Genomic DNA, 25499 nt, shown 5'->3' on the forward strand with positions numbered 1-25499 from the left:
GAATCAAATCAACAATCGTCATAGGTTATCCTATAGGTTCTACTTGGCACAAACACTAATTAAAAGATAAAAACACATCTAAACAGAAGGTAGATGCAAAATTTATTACTAAACAGGAACAAAAACAAAAAACACAAAGAAAATTGGGTTGCCTCCCAACTAGCGCTATCGTTTAAAGCCCCTAGCTAGGCATAATAGCGAAGATAGATCTAAGTAGTGCCATCTTTGGCACTAAATTCATAAGTAGCTAGCATGATAGATTCATAAGGTAATTTAACTTTCTTTCTTGGAAAGTGCTCCATGCCTTTATTTAATGGAAATTGGAATCTAATATTCCCTTCCTTCATATAAATAATCACACCAATCGTTCTAAGGAAAGGTCTACCAAGAATAATAGGGCAAGAAAGATTGCAATCTATATCAAGAATGATAAAATCTACAGGCACCAAATTTCTATTTGCAACAATGAGAACATCATTGATCCTTCCCATTGGCTTTTTAATGGTGGAATCTGCAAGGTGCAAATTTAAAGAGCAATCATCAAGATCATGGAAACCTAGATTATTATTTTCTCGAATACGCACGAGTGTGCGTACTATATTATAAAGAAGGGATCGGGGTAAAGAGCCCGTCCACGTTAGTGTTATAGATTACATATATACACTGAACGCTAACTCCACTCTCCACCCTCCTCTCCTATGACTACGTACTCTCCCCTGCCCACTCCTCCACCTCTGCAAAGAAGGCGTCCATGTCTCCTCGTAATATGCCTGCTTGCTTCCATATACGGCCCTCCCTGACTACTGCTCGGATGATCCTGTTCTTCGAAGCTGTTGCTCCGTCAAAGACGATCGAGTTGCGATGCTTCCATATCTGCCATAGCCCTAGAATGATGATTGCATTTGCATCCCTCTCGCCAGGCCTTCTTCCTCCCTTGTCTTGACACCACGCCCCGAGGCTTTCACTTCCAGTAGGTATCCACTCCGGCTTGCGCAAGGGGTGGCAGATCACCATCCACACTTCCTGCGTGACAACACACTCAAGTAGAACGTGGCTTATGCTCTCCTCTTCTTGGCTACACATAGGGTAGCGCTCTTGATGGTCTAGTCCACGTCTTGCTAACCGATCGGATGTCCAGCACCTGTCTTGGGTTGCGAGCCATGTGAAGAAATGGCATGGAGCCGATGCCCTTGATTTCCAAGTGAATTCGGCCATGGGGACGACCTGCCTGCCCCAAAACTTGGCCGCATAGGCGCTCTGCGCTGAAAAGCATCCGCTAGTTTCCCATGCCCAAGAGATGGCATCACTCTGCGCTGGGACAAGCTCGACTCGTTGGATCATCGTCCACAATTGCAGGTATTCACGCAACGATTCAGAAGTGACCTCTGGGCTCACCTGGGTGACACAGTTGTCGTTCAGAAGCGCCTTGGAGATAGTGTATGTTCTTCTTATTTTCCTCCTAACTCGCCCGTAGGCCAAGGGTGCGATCTCACCAATCCGGTGGCCTTCAAGTCATCTATCTTCCCAAAAGAGTGCTGTATTTCCATCCCCTAGGGTCCAGCGAGCAGCCGCATTGAAGATTTGTGTTGAGGCTTTGGGCACCCTGATGTCAGACTCTGCCCATGGCCTTGTTGCGTGCGATCGTTGTATCCAGGGCCATTTTGCTTGCACTGCCTTGTTCATCCATCCTAGGTTGGGGATGCCTAGTCCACCCGCCCACTTGGGGGCGCATACCGAATCCCAAGCGACCGCACAGCTGCCACCGGACGAATTTGCCTCCGCGCACCAAAGAAAACTGCGGCATATTCTGTTCATTGCTGAGACTGTCTTCTGCGGGAGGTCGAGTGCCATCATCGCATGTAGCGGTATCGCACACAGCACAGATTGTACAATAAGCATTCTTCCACTCTTTGGCATCTTCGCTGCTTTCCACTTTGGCAATGCCATGGCAAGTTGATCCACAAGGCCTGATAACTGAACATGGGACTGTTTTCCGAGGGTGAGCGGAAATCCAAGGTACTTGCACGAGAAGGCACCTCTCGGGCACCCAAGTGCCCGCTCCACTTGTTCCATGGTCTCGGCAGAGCACCGTATAGGATAGACCGCACTTTTTGCAAGATTGACACGGAGGCCTGATGCCTCACCAAACAGAGTAAGGAGTGATGCGTGGGTGTTCAAGTCCCTTTCATTTGTCTTGAGGAAGATCATTACATCGTCAGCGAACATCGAGAGGCGGTGACGCAGTCCGGGTCTTGCCAAGGGAGCCAGCAAGCCCCTAGCGGTCGCGAGCTCAAACATGCGGTGCAGGGGCTCCATGATAAGGATGAATAGCATTGGGGATAAAGGTGCACCTTGCCGTAAGCCCATGGTGTTGTATATTGGTTGACCCGGCGTACCATTGATCATGATCCTCATTGATGTGCTTGCTAGCAATCCACATATCCACGTGATCCATCGCTCCCCAAAACCGGCCTTGCGCAGTACTTCTAGTAGGAAAGGCCAATGCACCGAGTCGAAAGCCTTTGATATATCAAGCTTGAGCATAATTGCCGGGTCCCGCAGGGCGTGTAACCTCCTTGCCGTGCATTGGACTAGCATGAAGTTGACGTGGATCGAACGTCCCCTCACGAAAGCGGTCTGGTGGTTCCCCACAATGGAAGGAACATCCACAGACAGTCGTGTGGCCAGAGTCTTGTCAAAGATCTTGATCGTGCTGTGGACCAAGCTCACCGGTCGAAAGTCGCGGATATCCTCTGCTCCATCCTTCTTGGGAAGCAGGGATACAATCGCCTTGTTAATTGCATGTAGCCCTCTCATGTCTCCTTGGTGAAAAGCTTGAAGTGCCCTCATTAAGTCCTCCTTGATTATAGACCAGCAAGTTGCAAAAAATCGTCACGTGAAGCCGTCTGGACCCGGTGCCTTGTCCAAGGGCATATTTTTCACAATCTTCTCCACCTCCTCCGTGGTGAAAGGCTGCTCAAGATGTGTCAGGTCCACGGTCGGCAGGTTTAGAAGGTCAAGGTCAATGGTGTGCGCCCTTCCTAGAGTGCCAGCAAACACATTCGTGTAGTAGTCATCCACTTCCGAAGCAATCTCATCATGTGTGCTGGCAGTGTTGTCCCCGTTGCGGATCATCGTGATCATGTTCCTTCTTTGTCTGTGGCAAGCGCGTTGGTGGAAACCTAGAATATCACATAGTTTTCGGAATCGTGGAAACACTAGCACCCAAATCACACAAAGCAAAACACTCAAGATCTTTAATTCTAATCTTTATAGTAGGTTCCCACTCATCATTAAGTTTTCTAGGTATAGAAACTTCCAAATTAAGTTTTTCATCATAAGATTGCATCAAGGCATCAACAATATGTTTGGTAAAAGCTTTATTTTGACTATAAGCATGAGGAGAATTAACAACAGATTGCAACAAGGAAATACAACCTTCTAAAGAACAATTATCATAATCAAATTCCTTGAAATCTGAGATAGTGGGTTCAATGCTATTTAAAGTCATGACCTCTCCAATCCCACTTTTACCAAATTTAGCATCAAGATCTAAAACCTCCGAATTCTTGGGACGCCTTCTAGGTAAAGTTGACTCATCATCGGTCCCATAATTATCAAAATTCATATTTCAAAACAAAGATCTAATAGGAGACGCATCAATAACTTTAAGATCTTCATCATTATTTTCATGGAAACTAGAAGAACACGCTTTTATAAAGCAATCTTTCTTTGCACGCAATCTAGCGGTTCTTCCCTTGCACTCATCAATGGAAATTCTCATTGCTTTGAGAGACTCATTGATATCATGCTTAGGGGAAGAAGATCTAAGTTTAAGAGAATCAACATCAAGCGAAAGCCTATCAACGTTCCTAGCCAAATCATCAACTTTGAGCAATTTTTCTTCAAGCAAAGCATTAAAATTCTTTTGAGAGATCATAAATTCTTTCACACTATTCTCAAAATCAGAGGGCATCTTATTAAAATTACCATAAGAATTATTGTAGGAATTTCCATAATTATTAGAGGAATTACTAGGGAACGGTCTAGCATTAAAGTTTCCCCTATAAACATTGTTTCCAAAACTATTCCTACTAACAAAATTCACATCCATAGATTCGTTATTATTCTCAATCAAAGTAGACAAAGGCATATCATTGGGATCAAGAGGAGTATTTTTAGTAGCAAACAATTTCATAAGTTCATCCATCTTTCCACTCAAAACATTGATTTCTTCTATAGCATGCACTTTTTTACTAGAAGATCTTTTGGTGTGCCATTGAGAATAATTAGCCATAATATTATCAAGAAGTTTTGTAGCATCTCCTAACGTGATTTCCATAAACGTGCCTCCCGCGGCCGAATCTAAGAGATTTCTGGAAGCAAAGTTCAAACCGGCATAAAATTTTTGTATGATCATCCATAAATTCAAGCCATGAGTAGGGCAATTGCGAATCATAAATTTCATTCTTTCCCAAGATTGGGCAACATGCTCATGATCAAGTTGTTTAAAATTCATAATATCGTTCCTAAGAGTGATGATCTTAGCGGGAGGAAAATACTTAGAGATAAAAGCATCTTTGCACTTGTTCCAAGAATCAATGCTATTTTTAGGCAAAGACGAAAACCAAACTTTAGCACGATCTCTAAGTGAAAACGGAAATAACTTCAATTTAACAATATTGTTATCCGTGTCTTTCTTCTTTTGCATATCACACAAATCAACAAAGTTGTTTAGATGAGTAGCGGCATCTTCACTAGGAAGGTCGGCGAATTGATCTTTCATAACAAGATTCAGCAAAGCAGTATTGATTTCACAAGACTCAACATCTTTAGGAGGAGCAATCGGATTACTAAGGAAATCATTATTATTGGTATTCGAGAAATCACACAATTTGGTATTATCTTGCGCCATGGCAACAAGTAATCCAACACACAAGCAAACAGAAAAAGGGCAAGCAAAAAAGAGGAGGAGATTGGGAAAGAGAGGGCGAATAAAACGGCAAGGGTGAAGTGGGGGAGAGGAAAACGAGAGGCAAATGGAAATTAATGTAAATGCGAGGGACATGGTACTTGGTATGTCTTGACTTGAGCGAAGACCTCCCCGGCAACGGCGCCAGAAATCCTTCTTGCTACATCTTGAGCTTGCGTTGGTTTTCCTTGAAGAGGAAAGGGTGATGCAGCAATAGTAGCGTAAGTATTTCCCTTTGTTTTTGAGAACCAAGGTATCAATCCAGTAGGCGGCTCCTCAAAAGTCACATGCACCTACACAAACAAACAAAGAACTCGCAATCAACGCAATAAAGGGGTTGTCAATCCCTTCACGGCCACTTACGAAAGTGAGATCTAATAGAGATAGTATGATAAGATAAATATATTTTTGGTATTTTATAAGATAGATGCAAAAAGTAAAGATGCAAATAAAAGTAAATTGGAAGCAAAGATGATAAAAGATAGACCCGGGGGCCATAGGTTTCACTAGTGGCTTCTCTCAAGATAGCATAAGTATTACGGTGGGTGAACAAATTACTGTCGAGCAATTGATAGAAAAGCGAATAATTATGAGATTATCTAGGCATGATCATGTATATAGGCATCACGTCCGTGACAAGTAGACTGACTCCTGCCTGCATCTACTACTATTACTCCACACATCGGCCGACTCCTTCCTGCATCTAGAGTATTAAGTTCATAAGAACAGAGTAACGCCTTAAGCAAGATGACATGATGTAGAGGGATAAACTCATGCAATATGATATAAACCACATCTTTTTATCCTTGATGGCAACAATACAATACGTGCCTTGCAACCTCTGCTGTCACTGGGTAAGGAAACCGCAAGATTGAACCCAAAGCTAAGCACTTCTCCCATGGCAAGAAAGATCAATCTAGTAGGCCAAACCAAACTGATAATTCGAAGAGACTTGCAAAGATAACTCAATCATACATAAAAGAATTCAGAGGAGATTCAAATATTTCTCATAGATAAACTTGATCATAAACCCACAATTCATCGGATCTCGACAAACATGCCGCAAAAAGAGTTTACATCGAATAGATCTCCACAAGAGAGGGGGAGAACATTGTATTGAGATCCAAAAAGGGAGAAGAAGCCATCTAGCTAATAACTATGGACCCGAAGGTCTGTGGTAAACTACTCACAACTCATCGGAGGGGCTATGGTGTTGATGTAGAAGCCCTCCATGGTCGATTCCCCCTCCGGTGGAGCACCGGCGAAGGCTCCAAGATGGGATCTCGCGGATACAGAAGGTTACATCGGTGGAAATTGTGTTTCGTTGGCTCCCTGGATGTTTTCGGGGTATGTAGGCTTATATAGGAGGAAGAAGTATGTCGGTGGCCGCCCGTAGGGCCCACGAGACAGGGGGCGCGCCCTATAGGGGGGCGCCCTACCCTCTCGTGGCCGCCTTGGCTGCTTCTGGACTTGCACTCCAAGTCCTCTGGATCACGTTCGTTCCAAAAATCACGCTCCTGAAGGTTTCATTCTGTTTGGACTCCGTTTGATATTCCTTCTTCGAAATACTGAAATAGGCAAAAAAACAGCAATACGGGCTGGGCCTCCTGTTAGTAGGTTAGTCCCAAAAATGATATAAATGTGTAAAATAAAGCCCATAAACATCCAAAAGGGGTAATATAATAGCATGGAACAATAAAAAATTATAGATACGTTGGAGACGTATCACCGCCACATTTGTTTTTCACCCCTTTTTTATCTACTTGCCGGCAGGTACATTTAAATATCCACCGCGGCGTTGCTCTGGTGTTTGGGTGCGGCAGGATTTTTAATTTTTTGATTGACGGGAGCAGGCGCGGCAGGATTTTTAATTTTTTGATTGATGGGAGCAGGCGCGGCAGCAATTAGTCACGATGACTCCGCCTGTAAAACCCACTACTCCCTGATGTGAGAAGTCGTCGACTAGTGTTTTACCGTGGTGAAAACCAAAAGATTCCCCGTTCCTCGGCTGGCTCCCTCAGCCTTCCCGTATATTGCATTGCCTTTCAGCCATTTCGCCCCCTTTGCTTCCTCTCCCCATTGCTTCTACCTGGTGCCATGGCGGCGTAGCAGATCACGGAGTCCGAGGTGAGGCGCCTGACACAGGAGCTCCATGCCAAGGATGCGGAGCTCAGGGCCAAGGACGTGGAGCTCCGTGAGCTCAAGGAGGCGAGGAGTGCCATGCTCCTCCGTTATGTGCGGGAGTTCACGGAGCTTCAAAAGCGGCAGGCATCCACCACAAAGATGCTCGAGGCGTCGGCGACCTTACTGCAGAAAGCGGGAGATACGATAGGCTGTTAGGGGAGCCGGCTGGAGCGCGAGCGGGCCGATCGTGACGAGGTCCAGGATCGCCTCAGCCACTTGGTGAACCAAGTTGCCATGCACGTGTTGTGGCTGTGCGATGCCTACCGTCGTGCCAGCGCGACAATGCCGGCCGTCGGGCTAAACCCCTTCGACCACCCGGTCGACTTCAACAAGCTGCGGCTTCCTAACCTGGTCTCCTTCTTCACCTATATCTCCGATGAGCTGAGCCGTCTCCGCACGATGGTGGGGGCTGAGCTGGACAAGGAGGGGTTGCAGGCGGCCATCGCCATTGCCGGGCGAATCCTTTCAAGGCTCCGTCACCGGAATCCATTCGTGCCATTGGACGCCGTCTTTGATGAGCTGGCTTCCATCGAGCGGGAGCGGGCTCTGCGTGCGATTGCACCCTACATCACCAACGTTGTGTGCCTCAAGAAACAGAGGGACTTCAGTGGTGTTTAGGCGCCCTCTGCATGGGCATGTCCATGTCTTGGCGCAACATGACCGTTGGATCAAACTCAGACGGTGCAGATCAGTCACTGTAGCATGAAGCGTGTGGGTGTGTTTGGTTGCATTCTCATCTCAATATAGTTGTTTCCTCTTCGTGTATTTTTGTTAACCTACTAGTGTGGACTCATCCACCCTTCATGCACTCTCCCAAACACCCAAAAGTGGGTCGAGAAGGGAACTTTTTCTCCCATCCCGTGCACCCTTCATACACCCTACCTAACACTATTCGTGCTTCATATGGTTCATGTTTCTGGAGTACTGTAGCACCATACTCTCCGTGCGTTGTAGACCTAGTTCTGTTAACATTGATCTCACCGTTCATTCTCGACTGGACAATCGAAAAAGCGGTACTATGTTACATATAGGAGTAGTTGTCATGCGCACAACATCATTTGTTATCGTCATATCTTACTACACTGGCAACAAGATTGTGTAGTACTGACGTATGACCACTGCACATGCCTAGTAGTAGGATCACTGTGTATGTTCAAGTGGCTGCCGTGTTTCGCACTCCTCCGTCGTAAGAGTGGAAACGCTTGTTGTAGTCATATTTTTCTTCAAAAAATAGTGGGCACGCTCTACCGTGCGGATCCTCCTCCAGCCATGCACTAAATTACTCACTTTCGCCGACATGTGGATAGCCAGCACCTGGGTCCACCAGCCATGCACTAAATTACTCCGTAGTAGAGTGACGGTAGACTACCCCGATCGAAGTGCCGAAGTAATGCCCAATGAGCCGTCAAATCACAAAACCCCCTTCTTTCCAGCAGTAAGTTGGACGGATGAAGCAACCATCATTTCACTCTTCTCTCTGAGCTACCTCTCTTGAAGAAAACCCCCACTCACTTCGCTTCTCCCTCATCTCGTTCCTCCTTTCACTTTTCTCTCTCAGCTTCCTCTCTTGGATGGATGCTGGAGCACGGGCTGACGTGATGTCTATGGCTCTGGCCAAAACCGTCGAGGCTCATGGTACGAAGAAGCGCAAGCACCCCACCGAGACTACCGCGGACAAGCTCAAAGCCATCGCCCTGTCCAAGCCCCCCTCTCTGGGATCCCTCATTAAGCAAGTCCAGGTAATGTCTCTTGTTGACGATCTTTTTCTCGATCTTGATCGTGTTTTTTCATCTAACACGCAGTACTAGTACTGGTAGTATAACTTTCTGGGTGATCTTGCATGTGATTTTAGTGTGCCAAATGACGGTTCTAAATTCCTCTTTGGACCAAAACATGCGAGAGGTTGACACTGATTTCTTATAGATTCCTTTCAACTACTCCCTCTGTCCCAAATTTCTTGTCTTAGATTTGTCTACATACGGATGTATCTAATACTAAAATGTGACTTGATACATCCGTATCTAGACAAATCTAAGACAAGAATTTTGGGACGGAGAGAGTACTTTATGAAGATCAATGCTACCTTTGAAGAGGGTATATTTGCCTCAGTAACTTGTGTTATGGATATTGCAAGTAATCACTCTGCTCTCATGCCTTTGAAGATATGTTCTAGTGTCTTTGTTCACTCATTTCTGTGCGTATATGTAGTCATATATGGAGTATAATGTCGAAAATCATCTTATATTTCTGAACGGAGGTAGTAATAAAATATGGATTCTGTTTGAATTAGAACCAGGTCCGCGGTAGAGATGAAGTTCTCAAAGTCATGTCGTGTGAACTGGAAGACTTGATGATGAGTTCTACTGCTAAACTATCCAGCTGTTGTGTCCTTGTCGCCACGTGTCCTGAACTAGTGTTTTCCTATAGCTTTGTTGTCAAGCAGGTTCTCGAGGCTGTACTTGACCACAACAATTTCCTGGTTGTGCCTTCGATTACAAAGGGTGTGGTTCTTGTAAAGTTTCCCAACAAATCTGATGCGGCATGTCTTCATCATCATGTTTATGAGTGGAAAGACCACTCTGTTAGGTTCTCCAAGGTTGACAAGATAGTGATGGTGCATGTAGACATCTCTCACGAAGTCCATAGCCTAGTCAGTCATGCGGGGTTCATCCCGTAGGTCGGTGGCAAGAAATAGTCTGTAGAGTTTAATTTGTGCAACTTTGCTTGTCAGTAGTAAGTACTATTGTTCAGTACTTGATTTGTGTTTGTGAACCCTGTATTGTTTATTAGTACTGCCGCTTTTGGTGTGTGGTCAGTCCTGAGAACGGTCTATGTTAATGTTTGTCCACTCAATTCAGTCTGTATATTTTGAAGTATCCGGATCATCTTTTTTGTGAGGACGGTTTATCAATTATGGTTACACTCCAATATCTGTATGCATTGCAGGGTTTATCGCACCCACCAGGATTTCCAGTCCCATGGATGTTTGGTCCATATGATTTGTCACGACCTTTGGACTGTCCTGCTTGTGGGAGTAGGCGGGGCCCCTGCATGCCAACTGTAGTTGGACGATCAATCTTCTGTTTAGTACTTCAACATAGTGATTTCCTGGTAAGGATTCACTCGTTGCACATCAAGTAAATCTTATTGATTTACTATCTAAATCTTATTGATTTAATGTCATGTTTTCTTTCTTTTCCTGCAATTTTACGATGCAGGTTTTTCCATGTGACATTCATCACAGAATAAACCGTTTGGTTTGCTCTACGATGGCTATTTTTGCAGGTTTCACTCCTTATGTCGTGTCAGTAACGAAGGCACTGTCCATCACTTATATTACTAGAAAAAATTGGATCAGTCTGTTATCTGAGTACAAGCTGAATCCCTATGATGAACTGCAATTTGGTTTAACAAAAACGCCACAATTAGTCCTTCTCGTGTTTAAAAGAAATGAAGAAAAAAACTGGATCACGGTCACGGATCCTAGTCAAGTTAGAAAGCTGATCATAGCAGACCAGACATGATCGCCGCTGTCTTGCACATCGGTACCACCTTCAGCAACGGATCGAGCACCGGCAGTTGCTCTAGCACTGACAGCGGCAGCAGCTCAGTCTGATCCAGTTGAGGATTGGGCACCGACCGCGTCAGCGGATCAGTCTGATCTACGGGAGGATCGGGCATCGACACCGGCACCTGCTCCGACACCGGAACCAGCTCTACAAGGAGCACCATCTATGGTAGCAGCAGCGGCTTCGGCACCTGCACCAACACTTGCACTTGCATCTGCTCCGGCCCATGCAGTTGCACCGCCAACAGACTAGGCTGCAGTTTGCACTTCATATACCAAAGTCCTTACAAAAACCAACATGTCCACCTTCTTGGTAAGCATTGGCCGCCCAAGTGCTTCGTTCTTTTTTCTTTCCATGTTGTTTCACATGATTCATTTTGTTGATCTAACTATTTGGGTATATCTTCTTGTTTGCAAACAAAGAATTCCTAGAGCAACGAGGGAGTCGTTCAACCATCCGGGCGACCGCGGCCAAGTTTCTCTTACCATGCGCAACTTTGGTGTGAATGAACCTGCTCAATATACCATAAGTACAAAGGATGGTCTCATGATGATTGATGCTAAAGGATGGTCAAGGTTCAAATCTAAATCATATCTTGCGGTAGGGGATGATGTCAAAATCAAAGTTTCTCGGCAAGGAGAGCTGGTCCAAATCAACTTTGAAATTCTTCAATAACAGCACGCAACTACCAAACTGATCTATCCTCCGAGAGATTTTGATGTAATAATGTGGCATGGTGAAACAAGTGCCCTATTTGTATAAGTAGTACGACAGTATTATTTATCACATGGTATATCGTTGATAGAATTGCAACTCTGATTGCTGGTTAGGAACTGTCATTCGATTTCATTCCAACAGGTGTCGTGCTTTATTCAATTTTATGTATTCGCCTTTGTCGGTGTCAAAACCGGCGGATCTCGGGTAGGGGGTCCCGAACTGTGCGTCTAAGGCTAATAGTAACAGGAGGCGGGGGACACGATGTTTACCCAGGTTCGGGCCCTCTCGATGGAGGTAATACCCTACTTCCTACTTGATTGATCTTGATGATATGAGAATTACAAGAGTTGATCTACCACGAGATCGTAGAGTCTAAACCCTAGAAGCTAGCCTATGATTATGATTGTTGTAGTCTGATGGACTAAACCCTCCGGTTTATATAGACATCGAAGGGGGCTAGGGTTACACAGAGTCGGTTACAGAGAAGGAAATCTACATATCCGAATTGCCAAGCTTGCCTTCCACGCAAAGGAGAGTCCTATCCGGACACTGGACGAAGTCTTCAATCTTGTATCTTCATAGTCCAACAATCCGGCCAAAGTATATAGTCCGGCTGTCTGAGGACCCCTTAATCCCGGACTCCCTCAGTAGTCCCTGAACCAGGCTTCAATGACGATGAGTCTGGCGCACATATTGTCTTAGGCATTGCAAGGCGGGTTCCTTCTCCGAATACTCCATAGAAGATTTTGAACACGAGAGTCGTGTCCGGCTCTGCAAAACAAATTCCACATACCACTGTAGAGAGAACAATATTACACAAATCTAATCTGCTGACAGCTTTTCATAGCGTGACATCATGCCACGGCCAGGTCTTTATTCGGACCATTTTTCACAACTAGCTACCGCACATATCGCAAGGCAGTTTTATTGGCACGTCTTGTCGAAGCAAAGATCGTGTCCCCTTATCATGGGATTCTCATCAATACGGGTGTGGGTAACCCAACTGTGCCATCAATCGTGGCGCTTGGGGAATAACCGAATTTACCGGCCAAGTGGGGAGGCGCAAGATCTTCGCTACCTTTCTGAGGGGATAAGAACTCCCTTTTTCACCCATGCCTTCTTCTTCCTCTGCTCCTCCATTGCTTTTCACTCGAGCCCTAGTGCCCAAGCGTTCGTCTTCTCCACCCAAAAAGGTTTCCCGAAAATGTCCGGATCCGGAGCAGGAGGCAAGTGGATGGCATCTACCATCCGGGAGAAGGATATCAAAAAACTTCAGGGGGCCGGGTATTTAGCCAAAATAATCGGACACCGTCTCCCGATGGCGGGACAGATCGTTCCTACTCCGGAACCCCATGAGAGGGTGGTATTTCTTACTCATTTCATCTGCGTGCTAGGGTTTTCCCTTAACCCATTCATTTGCGGCATCATGTATTATGACGGGATTGATTTTCATGATCTATCCCCCAATTCCTTCCTCAACATCTCGACATTCATCATCGTGTGCGAGGCCTTTCTCCGCATCCCGCCACGTTTCGGCTTATGGCTGAAAGTTTTTAATGTGAAGCCCAAGGTAGTGAGCGGCGAGCATGCCGAGTGCGGAGGCGCGATGATGAGCAAGATGCCCAACGTTACATGGCCAACTAGTAATTTCAATGATTCCGTCAAGGAGTGGCAGCAGCAGTGGTTTTACATCACTAAGCCGCGCGGCAAGGAATGGGCCGCTGCTCCGGAGTTCAGATCCGGAGCCCCCCTGCGACTTACGTCCTAGCCCAAGAAGGGCCTGAACTGGGCTTCGTCTAACGAGCTATCGGCGCTCCAGACGCATGTCCAAGACATGGAAGACAAGATCATCAAGCTCGTCAATGTAGTCCAGGTGATGTTAGTTCGCAGGATTCTACCTTGTCAACACCGAGCTTGCAATTTATGGGAGTTCTATCCGGCCAAGCACCAGACCTTGCTAGAGTTCTTTGGCTCCTCGCATAAGGACATCTGGAAGGTGCTTTTCAAGTCTGGCAAATCGTGTCCGGAGTCCACCGAGGACCGGGGTACCAACTGTCCCGCCCTGCAAGTTTGGTAAGTAATTGTATGTTGACAATTCATATGTTTTATTTGCATATCCTTAGGAAAATGCCTTAATGTGTTTCCCATAAATTTCCTATGGCTGGGCAAAGAAGGCGGGGCGGATCTACTGTCCGGCCCCGCTGCCAGAAGAACCGGCCGGCCCACTTCTGATGAAGATGCTGGTCCCGGTGCCTTACAAGGCGCCAAAGAAGAAGGCCGAAAAGGAGGCCAAGAAGACCAGGGGCAGCCTCCATCGTTGTGGCACTTCGGACACAAAATCCGAAGACACTAATGCCCATTATTCCTACGAAGAGGACGAGGAGGAGGAGGGAGACGAATCCTCCGCGGGGGGAAGAAAGAAAAGGACGGCCTCCACATCCTTGGAGGCCGAGTCGCCTAAAAGGGGAAAAACTCCCCTTCCAAAGGAGTCCACTGCCGCCGCCGATAGCAGCCCGGAGTGGGATCCCAGGGCCCAGCCCCTGGCAAACTCATGAGTGTAGAATCTGAACATGCTTATGCGTCCAGACTTGCCATGGCATAACACTTTAATCTGAGCCACACTTCTTACAGTCCTGCGAGGTCTGGCGCCTGATACGTCTCCAACGTATCTATAATTTATGAAGTATTCATGCTATTATATTACCCATCTATGGTGTTTTATATGCATTTATATATCATTTTATATGATTTTTGGGACTAACCTATTGACCTAGAGCCCAGTGCGAGTTTCTGTTTTCTCCTTGTTTTTGTGTTTTACTGAAAAGGGATACCACACGGAGTCCAAATGATGTGCCAATTTTTGAGGATTTTTTATGGACCAAAAGAAGACCAAGGAGCATCAGAGTTGGGCCAGAAGAGCTCCGGGCTTCCCACGAGATAGGAGGGTGCGCCCCTTGGGGGGCGCCCCCTGTCTCGTGGACAGCCCGGAGACCCCCTGACGTGAAACCAACGCCAATAATTCCTATAAATAGTGAAACTTTCGGGAATTAACATAGATCGGAAGTTCCGCCGCTGCAAGCCTCTGTAGCCACGAGAAATCAGTCTAGGCCCTCTCTGGCACCCTGCCGGAGGGGGCCATCATCACCGGAGGCCATGGAGGAGGATCTCGGAGGGGCCATCATCGCCATGAAGGCCAAGGACCAGAGGGGGAAAGCCATGGAGGAGGAAGCACTAGGGGAGAACCTCTCCTCTCTCTTGGTGGCACCGGAGTGCCATCGGGAGGGGAATCATCACCGCGGTGATCGTCTTCATCAACATCACCAGCATCATCACCATCCTCACCTCTTTTACGCGGTCCACTCTCCCGCACCCCACTGTAATCCCTACTTGAACATGGTGCTTTATGCTACATATTATGATCCAATGATGTGTTGCCATCCTATGATGTTCTGAGTAGATATCATTTTTCTTTGGGTTGATTGATGATCTAGATTGGTATGAGTAGTATGTTTCACTTTGATGCTGTTCTATGGTGCCCTCCGTGTCGTGCAAGCGTGAGGGATTCCCGCTATAGGGTGTTGCAATACATTCATGATTCGCTTATAGTGGGTTGGTGGGTGACGGAAACACAAACCCGAGTAAGATGGGTTGTTGCGTATGGGAATAAAGAGGACTTGATGTGTTAATGCTATGGTTGGGTTTTACCTTAATGATCTTTAGTATTTGCGGACGCTTGCTAGAGTTCCCATCATAAGTTCATATGATCCAAATAGAGAAAGTATGTTAGCTTTTGCCTCTCCCTCATATGAAATTGCAATAGTGACTACCGGTCTTGTTAACAATTGCTTAGGACAATTCCGCACACTGATCCACCATTATTCCACACTCGCTATTTATATTATTTAGTATTATATTCTAACTTCATGATAACAGCACCTACTTTTATGTTTTAGCTCTCCGATATCATACAAACTTATCCTCTTCATACCCACAACACAGTTTTATTTCTCGTTTCTAGTTGGAAGCAAACATTCGGTGCACGTAGAGTCGTGTCAGTGGCAGATAGGGCTTGAGAGAATATTGATCTTACCTTTAGCTCGTTGTGGGTTTGACACTCCATACTTATCACTTACACCTTTGGGAATTGCTATGATGATTCCCTGCACTTGGGGATTATGAAGCTCTTTTCTGGCGCCGTTGCCGGGGAGCAATAGCGTGGGGTTGATATTCTCGTGTGTGCTTGTTTGCTTTCTTTACTTAGTAGATTTTGTTTTTCCTTTTTGTTCCTGTTTAGTTGTGTGTGAAAAATACAAAAAAATTTAAAAAGAATGAAAATACCAAAAAGGAATTGCTTGCCTCTCATTCCTAAAAAAGTTTTTCAAAAAGAGAAGTGATTGGAAAGTTATGCATTGAAGAAGTGAGGGTCGACCTTGAGCACTTGTGTTCATGCTCACGGAAACAATGTAGAATTTTTCATGGAAGTTTCTCTGTAAATAATTATCCCCTTGTATATAACCATTGTATTATAAAAATAATGTGTCAAACTTTGGTTTTAGCATGATAAGATTGCTTGTTTACTATGTGCAGAACAAAAACAGAAACTTTGGCTGTAGTACATGAATTTAATTTTTTTACTGGAAAGTCAAATGGGTCTGAAACTTTTTGCACATTACTTATGTACAAATTTTTCAAATTGTCAAATTTATTTCATAATTTTAGAGTTACATAAGTTTACTAAACTTCCATATTACCACAGACTGTCCTGTTCTTAACAGATTCTGTTTTTCGTGTGTTGTTTGCTTATTTTGATGCATCTATGGCTAGTATCGGGGGGTATGAACCATAGAGAAGTTGGAATACAGTAGGTTTAACACCAATATAAACAAAGAATGAGTTAATTACAGTACATTAAAGTGGTAGTTTGCTTTATTACACTAACGGATCTCACAAAGTTTTTGTTTAAGTTTTTGTGAATGAAGTGTTTGAAGAACAAGGAGTTACCGATGTGAGAAGAATAAAGAGAGACAAGAGTTTAAGCTTGGGGATGCCCAAGGCACCCCAAGTAAATATTTCAAAGGATACTCAAGCATCTAAGCTTGGGGATGCCCCGGTTGGCATCCCATCTTTCTTCTTCAACAGATATCGGTATACCTCGGTTTTTGTTTTGTTCACATGACCGGTGTCCTTTGTGTTTGTATTTTCCTTTAAGATTAATGCTAGTATGAGATAGATCTTCATTGATTTACAGAATGCTTCATGTGCTTCACCTATATCTTTTAAGTATGATCTTATAGAATTGCTCTTTGTGCTTCACTTAAATCGTTTGAGTATGGTTTTATAGAATGCTTCGTACGCTTCACTTATATATTTTTGAGCTTGTATGTTGGCTAGTCTATATTAATTGTAAAATGCTCCAGGAACTTCACTTATATATTTTGAAGTATGAATAATGCTATAGTTTAAAGTGGGTTTGGAAGAGTGTCAACTTTAGGAATTAGTGATCCCACTATCTTGGAGCATGTTGAATCTCTGTACGATATTTATGAAAGTGGATTTGGAAGAGTGTCAACTTTATTTAGTATTCCACTATTTCGGGAGAGGTTCCATTTGAGTATGAGAACAAAGTTGCTATCATGATGCTACTGAAATTTTTTATGAGGGAGGAATATGTGCTTGTAGGAGTTGCAATAATATCAAGTTTCCTCTCTATGTGCTTAAAGTTTTGAAGTTATACTTGTTTTGCCTTCCTATGCTAGTTGATTCTTGTTCCTATAAATTTGTGCTCACAAAATCCCTAGGAATAGGAAGTGAGTTAGATTTAAATGTGCTAGTCATATTCTTCATGATGCTCTCTTTGTGTTTCAACTCTTATATTTTGTGCGAGCATCATTTGAATCATCATGCCTTGCTAAAAGGCATTAAAGAAAAGCGCTTGTTGGGAGACAACCCAATATTTATCCTTACTGTTTTTGTGTGTCAACGTGATTAATCTACTGTATTAATCATGTTTTATAGTTTTTGTTTCAATAAAGTGCCAAGTAAGACCTTTGGGAAGACTTGGGTGAAAGTTAATGTGATCTTGCTGTAAAAAGCAGAAACTTTGCGCTCACGAGATTAGCTGTCATTTTTTACAGAAGAGTGCTTTTGAGTTGATTATTTTTGCAGAAGATTAATAGAAAAATTCCTCATGTCCACCAATTTATTTCATAATTTTTTGAGTAGCATAAGTACGGTTATTGTTCAGATCATTACAGACTGTTCTGTTTCTGACAGATTCTGTTTTCATTGCATAGTCTGCTTGTTTTCTAGTTTCTATGGCTTATATTTCTCAATATAATTTGTAGAAATGATATGGTACAGTAGGATTTATGTGAAAACAATTATGAACCTTGTCTTTTACAGTACCAAAGTGCATGGTTTACTCTTTATCATACTAACCTATCTCACGAAGTTTGGTTGAGTTTTGCGTGGTTGAAGTTTTCAAGTTTTGGGTAAAGATTCGATGGACTATAGAATAAGGAGTGGCAAGAGCCTAAGATTGGGGATTCCCAAGGCACCCCAAGGTAATATTCAAGGACAACCAAGAGCCTAAGCTTGGGGATGCCCCGGAAGGCATCCCCTCTTTCGTCTTCGTTCATCGGTAACTTTACTTGGAGCTATATTTTTATTCACCACATGATATGTGTTTTGCTTGGAGCGTCATTTTATTTTATTAGCATTTGCTTGATGGTATTTATATTAATGTTTTGTATCTTTACTTTCAATAAAAAAGTCAAGGATAGCCTTTCCCATGTTTATTTTGCTAGTATACATGTTGCTGTTTTAAAACAGAAAGTTTACCGCTATTGCAAAAATTCCCTAGAAAATTCAGAAAATGGTATAACGTTGAATATTTTTGCATATTAAGCTCTGATAAATTTATTACAGTGGTAATTTTAGTTCATAATTTTTGGAGTTAGTTAAGTATTGATACTCTTGCATTCTTTACAGACTGTACTGTTTTGGCAGATTGCTGTTATGGTTGCATTGTTTGCATATGTTTGCTTGTTTAATGATTATATTTGAGGATAGGAGTATTAAATATGCAGAGACATTTATTATGCAATGTTGAATAATAATTTAAGTGATTTGTTACAGTATAAAATGATAAGGTTTTGCATTGGTTTATACTAACCTATCTCACGAGTTCTTGTTGAGCTTGTTGTGAATGAAGCTTATGATAAAAAGAGAAACCGTGATATGAGAGGAATTAAGGAGACATAAAAACTCAAGCTTGGGGATGCCCAGGGCACCCCAAGATAATATTTCAAGAAGTCTCAAGCATCTAAGCTTGGGGATGCCCCGGTAGGCATCCCACCTCTCTTGTTCAACACTATCGGTTAGTATCGGTTGAGCCTAAGTTTTTGCTTCTTCACAAGAGTTGTGCTATCCTTGCAATGTCATTTTATTTCCATTTTACTCGTTGTTTGAATAAAATCTTTGGATCTGAATTATTGAATAAAAAAAGGGGAACCCTTCCATGGCTAGTTAATTATTTGACTACTCAGTGTCCTTCACTCACATCTTTTGGAGTAGTTTGTCATTTACTCATGTGTTTCATGTATATCCTTTGAGTAAATTGTTGAATAAATTGAATGTCATAAATCTGAATTTTTATATGTTTCATATGCTTATAAAATGGTTAGTGATGACTTCACACATAGAAAGTATGAGGCATAAAAGTTGTTGAGAGTTGGCAAACGTAGTTCTGGTCATCGTTGCAATTAATAGGAAGTAATAAGGAAAGAGAGGTTCACATACAAATATATTATCTTGTACATCTTTTATGATTGTGAAGCACTCATTAAGTATGACATGCTAAAAGAGTTGACGTTGGAAAACGAAGACAACGTAATGGTTTATGTTTTCCGACATCTCAGTTAAAGTATATTACCTTCCAAACATGTTGAGATTGCCTTTCCCCCTCATGCTAGCCAAAAATTCCTAGCACCAAGTAGAGATACTGCTTGTGTTTCCAAATATCCTTAAACCCAGTTTTGCCATGAGAGTCCACCATATCTACCTATGGATTGAGTAAGATCCTTCAAGTAAGTTGTCATTGGTGCTAGCAATAAAAATTGCTCTCTAAATATGTATGACTTATTAGTGCAGAGAAAATAAGCTTTGTACGATCTTGTTGTGGAAGTAATAAAAGCGACGGACTGCATAATAAAGGTCCACATACAAGGGGCAATATAAAGTGACGTTCCTTTGCATTAAGATTTTGTGCATCAACTCTAAACGCGCATGACAACCTCTGCTTCCCTCTGTGAAGGGCCTATCTTTTACTTTATGTTTTTACTTTATGCTTGAGTCAAGGTGATCCTCACCTTTCCCTTTTTCATTTTATCCTTTGGCAAGATCCTCGTGTTCGAAAGATCATGATATATATATCCAATTGGATGTAAGTTAGCATGGGCTATTATTGTTGACATCACCTAAAGGTGAATATGTTGGGAGGCAACACAATAAGCCCCTATCTTTCTCAGTGTCTGGCTGAACCTCCATAACCACAAGTATTGCGTGAGTGTTAGCAATTGTAGGAGACTATATGATAGTTGAGTGTGTGGACTTGCTGAAAAGCTCTATTCTTGACTCTTTCTGATGTTATGATAAATTGCAATTGCTTCAATGACTGAAATTATAGTTTGTTAGTTCTCAATGAAGTTTCTGAACCATACTTGACATTGTGAATAGATTGTTACTTGATCATGAAAAGTTTTATGAGATAAGCTACTATTATGACACATATTGATGCTAGAAAAGGTGATTGAAATTTTCATTGATCAAACTTGTGCACCTACTAGCATTCACACTTCATAAATTATTTCTTTTATCATTTACCTACTCGAGGACGAGCAGGAATTAAGCTTGGGGATGCTGATACGTCTCCAACGTATCTATAATTTATGAAGTATTCATGCTATTATATTACCCATCTATGGTGTTTTATATGCATTTATATATCATTTTATATGATTTTTGGGACTAACCTATTGACCTAGAGCCCAGTGCCAGTTTCTGTTTTCTCCTTGTTCTGTGTTTTACAGAAAAGGGATACCAAACGGAATCCAAATGACGTGCCAATTTTTGAGGATTTTTTATGGACCAAAAGAAGACCAAGGAGGATCGGAGTTGAGACAGAAGAGCTCCGGGCTTCCCACGAGATAGGAGGGCGCGCCCCTAGGGGGGCGCCCCCTGTCTCGTGGACGGCCTGGAGACCCCCCTGACGTGAAACCAACGCCAATAATTCCTATAAATACTGAAACTTTCGAGAATTAACATAGATCGGAAGTTCCGCCGCCGCAAGCCTCTGTAGCCATGAGAAATAAATCTAGGCCCTCTCTGGCACCCTGCCGGAGGGGGCCATCATCACCGGAGGCCATGGAGGAGGATCTCGGAGGGGCCATCATCGCCATGAAGGCCAAGGACCAGAGGGGGAAAGCCATGGAGGAGAAAGCACAAGGGGGAGAACCTCTCCTCCTCTCTCTTGGTGGCACCGGAGTGCCATCGGGAGGGGAATCATCGCCGCGGTGATCGTCTTCATCAACATCATCATCATCATCATAAACATCATCATCATCATCACCTCTTTTACACGGTCCACTCTCCCACACCCCACTGTAATCCCTACTTGAACATGGTGCTTTATGCTACATATTATGATCCAATGATGTGTTGCCATCCTATGATGTTTTTAGTAGATATCTTTTGTCTTTGGGTTGATTCATGATCTAGATTGGTATGAGTTGTATGTTTCACTTTAATGCTGTCCTATGGTGTCCTTCGTGTCGCGCAAGCGTGAGGGATTCCCGATGTAGGTTGTTGCAATACATTCATGATTCTCTTATAGTGGGTTGTTGAGTGACGGAAACACAAACCCGAGTAAGAGGGGTTGTTGCGTATGGGAATAAAGAGGACTTGATGCGTTAATGCTATGGTTGGGTTTTACCTTAATGATCTTTAGTATTTGCGGAAGCTTGCTAGAGTTCCAATCATAAGTGCATATGATCCAAGTAGAGAAAGTATGTCTCTCCCTCATATGAAATCGCAATAGTGACTACCGGTCTTGTTAACAATTGCTTAGGACAATTCCGTACACCGATCCACCATTATTCCACACTCGCTATTTATATTATTTAGTATTATATTCTAACTTCATGATAACAGCACCTACTTTTATGTTTTAGCTCTCTGATATCATAAAAAGTTATCCTCTTCATACCCACAACACAGTTTTATTTCTCGTTTTTAGTTGGAAGCAAACGTTCGGTGCACGTAGAGTCGTATCAGTGGCAGATAGGGATTGAGAGAATATTGATCTTACCTTTAGCTCCTTGTGGGTTCGGCACTCCATACTTATCACTTCCACCTTTGGGAATTGCTACGATGATTCCCTGCACTTGGGGATTATCAGCGCCGAACAATCCTCGTTGCAGGACTTGCTGGGTTCAGATGCCATGGAGAGCGGGACACCCCCGAAGGCACCCTCCCCCAGTCGTGTGAATGACACCGAGGTTTCGTCCCAGAAGGACCCAGGCCACGGAAGGGGGGAGGGATATTGCAAAGGCGGTGCCAGGAGGCCAAACTTCAGGGTCCGGACACACGGGATAGAAGGCTCCCGTGGATGTCGACGGTGGGGGGCGTCCTGAATCCGGCCCCCAGCCGGACATGATACTGGAGACGAATAAGGCCCCAGAATCAGACAAGCAGCCTTCGTCGGCTGAAGGGGGTGTGTCTGCTCCACCGGCAACCTCTGTCCAACCAGAGGTGCCAGATGCTTTATTAGCGGTGTTGAAGAGCACCTCCATCGTTGACGGACACCGTGCCCTTATGGGTGCGGTGATTGAGAAGATTCAGTCCGCTGAGAGTGGACTGAATGAATCCTATATCAGCCTCATGAGAGGCTTTGAGGTATGTTTTATGAGGTTTGGAAGAGTGTCATGGTATAGATAGCAGCCCCTGATATATTGTTCGGTGAAAGAAAGAACCGGACAGAGGATCAAATTTACGTTCGCAGGAGACTAACTTGATGATATCTATCTATTTTTGAATAAGCAAGCATCTGTAGCGACTGCCTCCTCTCATGCTGCGGAAGTGTCCAGACTGAGGCATATTCTGGAGCGGGCCGAAGGAGAACTTGCCCGAGTGAAGAAACAGCTGGAGGATAACCAAGGTATGCAGAAACCTTGTTCATTTATCACAAATGAATAAGTGTGTACGATCAAAATATTATTATGATGTGCTCTAGGGGCGACGTCCGGAATCAAGGCTCTTAAGAAGGTTGTGGCCGAATCCAAGAAGAAGGCAGCCGCAGAGCAGGCTCTCCATGAGAAGCACGAGGCCAGAGTTATTGAAGCTGAGCGAGAGCTTCAGGAGGCCGTGAAGAAATGCGAGACCTTGGAGCAGAGTTTATCAGGGAAAGAATCTGAACTCTCCCAGGCTCGCCAAGACGCAAGTGATGCCTAGGGGGAAGCCCAAGGTGCCCTGAAGGAAATCCAGGAGGCGAGGAAGATTGCGGCTGGTAAGGCTTTTTCTATACAAAGCGGGTATTTGAAAGGAGAAAATCAAGTTGAGAGTTTAAATTCTGATTTCACCAGGGGTATTTGTGGAGCTGCCGCGCAACATATCTGATGCCGCCCAATTCTACAGAGCCGAAGAGAGGAATACTACGGATAAGCTCTTCTGGATGCAGTATCTGGCGCTGAATTATTCGGTGCCTTTCTCCGATCAACTGAAGTAGCTGGTCGAACTACATAAGGCGGCCGAGCTAGCCATGAAGGATTTAATTATCCGGTTGTGGCCTGCCGAGCCGATTCCGAGAAGTTACTTCGGGCTCGTGAAGCGGCTTGTGAGTGCCTGCCCTCGACTCGAAGTCATCAAGTAGTTGGTCTGCATAGAAGGCGTGCGAATGGCCTTCGCCCGCACAAAGGTGCATTAGGGGGAGATGGATGCGGAAAAGCTGATGACCGAGGGACCGCCGGAGGGAAAGGAGCATCGCAAGCCCAAGTTGTATTATGAAGGTGTCTTGAAAGGAGCCTGCCTTGCGGTGGAGCAATGCACCAAGGACATTATATTTCCATGAATACGGTCATGTTTGTCCTTTGTAATGTTTGAACAAGGTCATTTCTATCATTTATTGCTTGTCGTTTGAAAGTTTCCCTCCTATGCGGCCGTTTTATATATTAATCCTGAGAGTTGGCCAGTCGTCGGCTTCTGCCCCCACGTAGTAAGCTCGGGGGTGTTCGGGATAAACCTGAGCACTCTTTATCCCCGCTTTGGGTCCTTGAAGGAGGTGTTCAGCACAGCGAACCAAACAATCAGACTTAGGGCTTTATCACTCTCACTTAGCCATAGGAGTTTTAAAAGGAAGGTAGGCACAGCCCCTGGTGTTCGGAAGACCGCACGAGGGGCTCTATAGGCGCCTGATCGAAAGAAAAAGCCGATCCCTCGCATGCTGCATTGGTTGTGGCATTATGCGGAAGAAATCCTTAAAGATTTTACAACCTCTCAAACAATTGACCAGCTCTCGCTGCATCATGACAGTCAGTTTTCGGCTTTCTCTACTGAGGTGCTCATCCGGAAGAACCGGGACACAATCGCAGTAGTTCTCCCTGTGCTACCTTAGCCGATATAGCGGAACGTAAGGTACCAAAACATAGGAGCCGGGCGAACCCAACTATTGACCCAAGACATGATTCAGAGCTGATGCATATAATGCTATAAGTTCGGGGTGTCGAACTGTCGTGAAGGTGTTCGGACTTTTTTGTCATGGTATGGGTATAACGAAGCCCCTGACATATTAAGGCATATCGCGATATGCAGCTGCCTTTTAACAAAAGAGTTTTAATAAGAAATAGAAGCAGACGAGCATCATATAAACTCACATGTTGTATTTGAATAATACATCAATGCGTATGAGTACAGGTAATGTGATAAAAAGAAATATGACTACGGAACCTGCTGAGACCGAGCGGGAGGAAGGTGTATGCGGATCCGGAGTGTGGTCGGATGATCATAGAGGGGAATATCTAGGGATTTTCTTATGCGCTCGAACTGTCTTCACGCCATCCGTCCTGGCCTACGCAAAGGTGAACCTGCGAAGAAAATGTAAGAAATGGTTTTGCGCCACAGAGCAGTTGAGCCGCGGTATGTGGCTTGTCTTAACTTTTTGCCGGAGTGTTTTTAATTAAGCTCCGGGCGAGCCGGGCTATCCTGACACGCAGTAGTCCGGACTCCTTTGGCGGTGTCTGGGAGCATGGCCATGCCATTAACCATGATGACGCCGCGCGGACCGGGCATCTTGAGTTTACAGTAGGCATAATGTGGCACCGCGTTGAACTGAGCAAACACGGTTCGTCCGAGCAGTGCCTGATAGTCACTATGAAACGGGACGATGTCGAAGACTAACTCTTCAGTATGGTAACTGTCTGGAGATCCGAAGACCACTTTCAATGTGATTGAGCCCGTGCAATAGGGCTCTACATCTGGTATGACACCTTTGAAGGTGGTTTTTGTGGGCTTGATCCTTGAGGGGTCGATGCCCATTTTGCACACTGTATCCTGATAGAGCAGGTTCAGGTTGCTGCCACCATCCATAAGGACTCGTGTGAGGTGGAATCCGTCAATGATGGGGTCGAGGACCAATGCGGCCGAACCGCCATGACGAATACTAGTAGGATGGTCCCTGCGATCAAAAGTGGTCGAGCAAGAGGACCATGAGTTGAACTTTGGGGCAACTAGCTCTATTGCATAGACGTCCCTTAGTTCATGCTTCCGCATGAGAATATGGGTTGCGTATATCATGTTCACCGTTTTCACCTGGGGAGGGAATTTCTTCTGTCCTCCTGTGTTCGGTGATCGGGGCTCCTTGTCGTCATCTTTTCTTTGAGACCCTTTCCCCTTGTTTTCGGCACCTGGCCTGCTGGCTTGTCTGAAGACCCAGCATTCTCTATTGGTATGGTTGGCTGGTGTTCCTGGGGTGCCATGAATTTGGCATGGACGGTTGAGTATGCGGT

This window comes from Triticum aestivum, chromosome 1B, assembly GCF_018294505.1.
Source record: "Triticum aestivum cultivar Chinese Spring chromosome 1B, IWGSC CS RefSeq v2.1, whole genome shotgun sequence".
Classification (NCBI taxonomy): domain Eukaryota; kingdom Viridiplantae; phylum Streptophyta; class Magnoliopsida; order Poales; family Poaceae; genus Triticum; species Triticum aestivum.